General features: G+C 34.6%; 1 pseudogene; it reads left to right on the plus strand.

The window, feature by feature from the left end:
- On the plus strand, positions 2,412 to 3,643 carry LOC104727543 (annotated as a pseudogene).

The raw sequence follows: 7,869 nt of genomic DNA on the forward strand, positions 1-7,869 counted from the left end.
AAAAAAAAAAAAAAAAAATTGGAGGATTAGATTCAAATTGAGATCCTAATAGCCCAACAACACTAAACCGCAATTCTGAGCATCTATCAAATTCACCATGCATGCTTTTGAGGACAGACAAAAATACATAATATATCAACAAAATGAGGGTGGGAATCAACCAACATGTGAAACTACCACGTGAAGATTAATCTTTTCAAGATAAAGATTCGACAAAAGAATGAGAGATCCCGATCAAGAACGAAACCACATATATTACCTTTCCTTTCAAAAAAAAAATTAGTTTCGGGACTTCCTCAACTTTACCCTAGAAACATTTTTCTTTTTTATATCCCCAAAACCAGAACCGACACAGTTATTGGGCTTTTTATTTAACTCATAAGACCCAAAATTAACTTCTACAACAGGCTCAACCAAACCCAAAATGAATCCAACAAAAAAAAATAAAAGGAGTACCCTTTGCAGTTCTATTTCTGTCATCCAACTACTTCTCGTTATCACGTTTTTTCTAAAACAAGGGTTTTTTCTAAAACAAGGGTTTTTTCTAATGTGTTTGTGTGTTTTAATTGTCTTTATGGTATCTACTTTTAGAAATTTTTGGATATGAGTTTTGGTTGGTAAGTGTAGTTTTTATAATATTTCAAAACAATTCTAGCAATTAAGGGATTTTATATGGTTTCTATTCGATTTTTTTTTGTTTTTTTTTGCTTCTGATTCGCATACTTTACATTCATTTTTTACATGGTTATTTAAATTGAATGTAAAGATTCGAATACACTTCATTCTAATACTTTTTCTAACTATTCACGTGAAATCACCATTATTACATTTCAATAAATAAAATAGTATTGTCCATAATAAACACTATCTCTACAATCTCCAAAATTATGCTGCTTAATAGGAGAAGATATATGCCACCAACCCGAAACCCATATGCATAAATTTGCATGCCAACTCTTTTATTCGACACGAGCATGTTATTGTACGATCGGATTTTACAACGACGACTTGCCTTATATTTGCTCCGTACGTGTACACACCAACTTGCCGTTTTATTTGTTTAGAAATTTAATGGTGTGTAAGCAATGTGTAATGGCCTCCACTGTTTTCGGAATTTACGTGTCTTGTGGTAGCTAGCGTGATAAAAACTTTGGATTGTTATTCTCAATAATATCTTTCATGTTTCTTTCTGTGTGATCAGTTCATTTCCTATCCATAGATCCCATGTGCATATATTCGTTTAATAAGAATATCACATTATCAACAATATACTTACGTAAAAATGAAAAATGAAAAAAAAAGTAAAAATTACAGAATCTGGCTTCTTAGTTGATGTTGCGGTTTATAATACGACAAGAGGGAATTATTTCGAGATGTTCATTAAAACTGTTGATATCAGGAAATGAAATGAATGTATATGTTAATCCCTTAATATTATTTACTGTGAAATTTTTAACTAGACAGCTGATCTTAAGAAAAATAATAATTGATTTATAAAATTAAAAAAAAAAAAAAAAAATTGTAGCGGTAATCTTCGATCATATAATAAGTAATAACTATAAGAAGAATTCCATATGATATATTATATATAGGTGGTACTGTGGTAGTGTTTAAATTGCATAATTTTCTTTGTTTAATTTTTAGATTCGGACAAAGAAAAAAAAACGATGCATTAAGAATTATTATTACGTCACCGGGATAAGTGGATAACCATTACGATCGCAGGTCAAAATAGTGGATTTGTTTTTTTTTTTTTTTTTTTTTTTAATNAATATATAAATACAAAGTGACATGCTCTAAGCAACATCTTATTCCCATCATGGCTCATGAATTATGGGATGATATCCAATAAATAAAATAAAGCAACAACTTATCATACAGCTCCGTTTTATCACAGGCAATAGCTTTGAGCTCAAATCTCAGTGTGGTCTCCACTTCTCTGTTACCTTTAACTTCACTTTCGAGTTCATCTTTCTCTGCTTCCAACTTCTCTAACTTTTCTTCAAGTTGCTTAATGCGGCAAGTCAATACTTCTATTTCAGCAGTCAACGAGTTCTCTAAGTGAGCAACAGCCTCTTCTCTATTACTTTTAACTTCACTTTCGAGCTCATCTTTCTCCGCTTCTATCTTCTCCAGTTTCACTTCAAGTTCCTTAGTTCGAGAAGTCAAAACTTCTATTTCACCAGCCAACAAGTTCTCTGCGTGAACAACAGCCTCTTCTCTGTTACATTTAACTTCACTTTCGAGCTCATTTTTCTCCGCTTCTAGCTTCTTCACTTTCTCTTCAAGTTCCTTAGTTCGAGAAGTCAATACTTCTATTTCAGCAACCAACGAGTTCTCTGAGTGAACGACAGCCTTTTCTGTTACTGATTCAGGTCCCCTCTTACCGTTCTCATCTGGTGTCTCGGGCAATGCTACAAGACGTTCCCATCTCAAGGAAATCACCCATGAGATCAAGTTCAATGGAAGAGGAAGTGCCCTGAAGGCTTCTCTTTTCAATCAATGATGGGATTTATATTCAAAGAAACTTTCGTCGAAGAAGAGAGCAAGAACTGAAAAAGAGTATTCATCGGAAGAGTCTTATCTTCTTGCGCACGTCACACCTTCAAGCCTTCTGAGAGATACTTTGGTGTGTACCACTTCACTTGACTGGTTAATACAATTTTTTGTTCAATTCTTTTGATACACTGTAATCAAGCTATGATTCTTTTTGCAGTGTCTTCTAAGCAAATTTGCAAAGTCAAATGGTCTGGACAAGAGAGTGTGTGAGATTGATCTAATGGATGAACATGGAAAATCTTGGACTCTGCTTCTTAGACACAACAAAAAATCTGGTCAGGCTTTTGTGCGTGGAGGCTGGAGGAATTTCTGCCATTACAACGGGGGATCAAAGCCGGATCTTTATGTCGGTTTAAGCTTGTCCAAAGCGGAGCTAAACCTGTGCTACAGCTATGTCCCAACACTTCTACCATTCCAGAAGGAAACTCTTCCAAAACAAACAAAAAAGGGATTGTTTCTGAAAGTGAAGGTGATGAGATTGAAACTGAGGATTGCTCAGAGACAGTTCCAATGCTTCAGAACAAGATTCTGACGTTAGACCTTAAACCTTACATGATCAGGTCATGTCAATTTGTAAGTTTCAAGACCTTTGTTTTAGGGTTTTCAAGTCTTTTTTTGTTGTTGTTGCCTTGTTGGCATATTGGCTAAAATGTGTTGGAACTTGTACAGTGTGTTCCTGCATCGTTGGCAAGAGAGAACGGGATCCTAAAAGCAGGAGAGGTGACTGTATTGAACAAAGATGGCGAAGAGTGGAAGTCGCATCTAGTTAACGTCAAGGGACGAGATCAGTTTTACTTTAGAAGTTGTAAAGAGTTCTTTCTAGCCATTGGCATAAAGAACGTTGGTGATCCCTTCACACTGGAGGTTATTAGAGGAGGAACATCTCCTATTCCCAAGATCTGTTCCAAGGTTAACACAAAAGCAATTACAGTCCTAGTTATTGAACTTTTGCAGTTGTGAAATCGCTGTGTTAACTAAAACGAATTGTGTTCAGGTGAAGCAAGTGTCCTTTGATGGCTATAAGACTCTGGAGAGGAAACCACGAATGACGGTTCAAGCACCACATGCTGAAGACAAATACTGAAATACATAAGTTTCTTTTTAATCTGATGACATATTTTCTTAGGGCTTACGGTTTAGTTCATAGCCTCAGGCCCGCAGAGGAATGTATTACTCAAATCAAATGTTGGAGAATATGAAAAAGAATATACCTAACAAACCCTTCTAAAAAGGCTGAACATCTGAGAGATTCAGCATATAAAAAGAGAATCTGTCTCATTAATCATACATCGACCGTTTTCTTCACCCGGTTGAAAGAAGATTCTTAGTTAGGGATGTCACTATGTGCACTTTGGTATCATGGTCAGCTTTTAATCTTACGTAGTTAATGTCAGATATCGAATTTTACTACATAAACAACTTGCTAATGCTTCTTAATATCCACTAGTATAATACGCAAATAATTATAATATATAAGACTAATTATAGTCTAAAGATTCGAAAACGTTACAAGCTTGATTTGGCTAATACGCAGATCTCGATACAGTTCATCAAGTAAAATAAATGGTCCCAAGTATATGATGAAATACATGTATCTTATTAGACATATATATATATATATCTCCAATCTCCTTATACATGATTTTGTCATTTTTTCACCCATTATCCTATATAATAATCTAGACCCTCCGAGAGAGAGAGATAAACATACAAACACATAATATATATAGAGAGAGAAAGAGTACTGAAAGACCTAAGAGAGATGGTGTTGGTGTATGAAGGTTACTGCTTAAAAGGAGAAGAAGGCATGCGAGAGAGATGGTGTTGGTGTATGAAGGTTACTGCTTAAAAGGAGAAGAAGGCATGCGTGAGATGGGCAGAGCCGTGCCTTAGGTATATAAAAAAGGCATTTGCATTAGGCCACAAAAAATTTACATAAATAATAGGCCACTTTTTTCCTAAATTAAGCTGAATATTCATTTTTATGTAATGTTATAGGACATTTTTTGGAAACAAGACTCATATCATTTACATTTATGGAAAATTTGTTTGTTTTTCCTTTGCTTAGCTACTAAATTTTGCAATTTGTTTTGAAAATGAACAATATTTACTTTTTTATACTAAAATAAAATAAATTTTCTCTCCAAATTAGAATGTGAAAAGCTACATTTTTTATTATTTGCCTTAGGCCTCTATTGACCTTGGCACGACACTGGAGATGGGTAGAGAGATACTTCGACGACTGTCTCTGTAACATAAACGACTGATTTTTATGGCCAATCTCTAATCACCCGATGTAAATCTGTGGCTGTGGGAGACGAAGACGAAGAACGGAAGAAGAAGAAGAATAGAAGAAGAAGACGAAGAACGGAAGATGAAGAATGTTTCATCGGGTAATCCGCAGATCCGCAATCCGCGACGGGCATGATCTGTCGGTTCTTTCATCTTTCCTTCTTTGCTTATTGTTGAAGAGCGGCCCGAATGCGATGCAAGATGATATAAAGGGTTTAAAAGGATTACAGATAGATTAAAAAAGGGGAAAAAGATGGGGAAAAAATTTAAAAGGAAGACCAACTAAGAAAGAAATTAAAACGAGAGAGATGTGCCGTCGAGATAAAGGGAGGATGGGTTCCCGACGCCGGCAAGCAAAAGCTTCACCGGCGCCGGAGAAGTTTCTCAGAAAATATTTCTCGATAGTTGTGCTTGAGAGGGTTTTTTAAGACAGTTATGAGACGTAAATAATAATAATAATTCTTAATGCATCGGTTTTTTTTCTTTGTCCGAATCTAAAAACAATGCCGAGTGCATATGCTAATTTGTTTAGTTGCACAAGTGGCCAGTTTCCAGCTGCAAATTATGCACTTTAAAGACTATATACTACCACAGTACCACCTATATATCATATGGAATTATTCTTCTAGTTATTACTTATTACTAGAATCGGACCCGCGCTACAACGCGGAAGAATATTTATTGATACATAAATTCATAATAGATTGATATATGTTATATATTTATTTCACAGTCAGTAAATTATATATTTTTGTAATGAATTTAAACATTGGATAAAATAATAGAAGAAAAAAAGAGAGAGTTAAAAAAGAAAGATAAATTTTTAACATTATCTGAATTTGGATAAAATAAAATAATGAATAAATTGTATTCATTTTTTAAAGAAATATACATGAAAATATTGTATAAGTAATTAAGATTGTGATTAAAAAAAACATGATTAACATAAACATAAAACAGTTTCAAGCTAAATTCTCTACATGTTCTGACCGGTTGCAAAATTACATACATATTTGGAAACTTTGTACATTGAAGCAAAAAAAAAAGCGATTGAGGACGAAAAGATAATGAGTAAGATTTTTGTTATAACTGAAAAATTATAATCTCTTTTACCCGTTGAGTTTTTCCGGCGATGAAGCACACTACAATTCTTATATACAACTCAAGATATTCTATGTCATTGACATGTCCAAAGAGAAGAAGATTTGTACTTATCAATTTCTAACTATAATTTATGCATAAAATAAAATGATGTTATAATCTAATATAAACAAAAAATAAATATAAACTTACATATATACATATAAACTAATGAAAACGAATATGATACACAAAAAACTACTAATATAAGCTTCTTCCATGGTTTTTAGTAAGTGGTGTGTTGCTTCCAAGTTTTTTTTTTTGGTGTGTTGCTTATGTTATTGGAAGAATAGCAGCCATTTAGAAAGCTTAATCGAGAAATGAAGCAAAGAAAATGTGGAAGGTATAATGAATTCAACCTAGATGACTAACATGTATTTATAGGGAGACGTATAACTGTTACTCATTAGGGTAGATTCTCCTAATTTTTGAAATATTAACCATATTTAATTCGGTAATCAAATCTTCGAAGGAAATATTTTTGGGCTTTATTAGTTTAGGATAGTAATTAATGAGATTTACGATATCTAAACCAATTAAGTGACTAAAAATTAGGTACAATTTGAAAGGAAATATCTTTGTAACTAAATAATATTTCTATAATTCAAAATTGCGTAGTAAATGTTCCAATTGTGCTTCTATAATTTAAAATACCATAATTATAGTTTCCGAAATTGAAGCATGGTTTGATTTTGATCGGACGGTGTTGGTGATGGTGGTGATCACGGTGACTCTTCTTCTTCTTCTTCTCTCGATCAATGTGTGTCTCTTATATGTGTGCGTGCATCTTTTTACATATTTAAGGAGTGATGGACTTGTTTATTAGCCAAATAATACAATTTACCTGGAGGAATAACATAAAAATGCTGCAAGCGCGATGTGTCATGGCTTAGTGTTGGCCACCATGAGTGGACCACGTCCCGAGCGGCTTCTGTATACAGTACATAACCAACACGTTTTGCACATCCATCATCGTTCTTCTTGCTGCCTCTGTTTTGCTTCGCTGGATGCTTCTCCCCTGCACCATTTTGTTATTTATGCATGTTACTTCGTATTTCGACGACAAGAAAACGAAATAAAAAATAAACAACTTAGGGGGATGTTCCTGACTTTCCCGCACCATCGTCGTGGCTGCCATTTGAATCTCTAGGTTATCCTACACACGAGAGGATTACACCTCGGGTAATTTTTTTGGTTTTTTTGGCTCTTGTTTTTTAATTAGTAACCTCCGCAGATTTTGACTTTTGACTCTCTCAATCAATCAATCAATCAATCAATCAGGACTTACTTGGCAAAGTTGGACTTCATTGCTACAATCTTCAAAAGGTATCTCTCTCTCTCTCTCTCTCTCTCTCTCTCTCTCTTTGTTTTCCCCTCTTGGAATTTTGCATCTCTCGACTGTGTCTTGTCTACTATATTATTGATTTTTTTCTTTCTATCCTCTTATTTTGTTGAGGGGACAAACTTCCAATATGTGTGTGGATTTGGGAGTATCCGCAAGGATACTGGAATACTTCCTTCCCTGGTACACAATTCCACTGGCGACACTTCCTTAACCGAATTCGAATCAAGGGCTCGGTATAATGAGGTTGAGGAGAAACGTTGCTCGACTATGATTACAACGCTCTGCAGGTTTAAGCCGCCTCCAGGTAAAAATTGTGTTATTTGGTATATATATATTTTGGTTTTGTTTTTTTTTGTGTGTGTGTGTGTGTGTGTTTAATATTTTCCACTGTACCATCTCAGAGGAGGAGGAGGAGGAGGTGGAACGCCACCTATGTGCAGCCTTTGACAGACTTGCCGTGGATGATTTCTTCAAAGATGACATTCCCGATTGGGTGCCTGACGGTGCCACTGATAATCTCCAATACTACGAGG

This window comes from Camelina sativa, chromosome 11 (assembly GCF_000633955.1).
Source record: "Camelina sativa cultivar DH55 chromosome 11, Cs, whole genome shotgun sequence".
In the NCBI taxonomy this organism is placed as follows: Eukaryota; Viridiplantae; Streptophyta; class Magnoliopsida; order Brassicales; family Brassicaceae; genus Camelina; species Camelina sativa.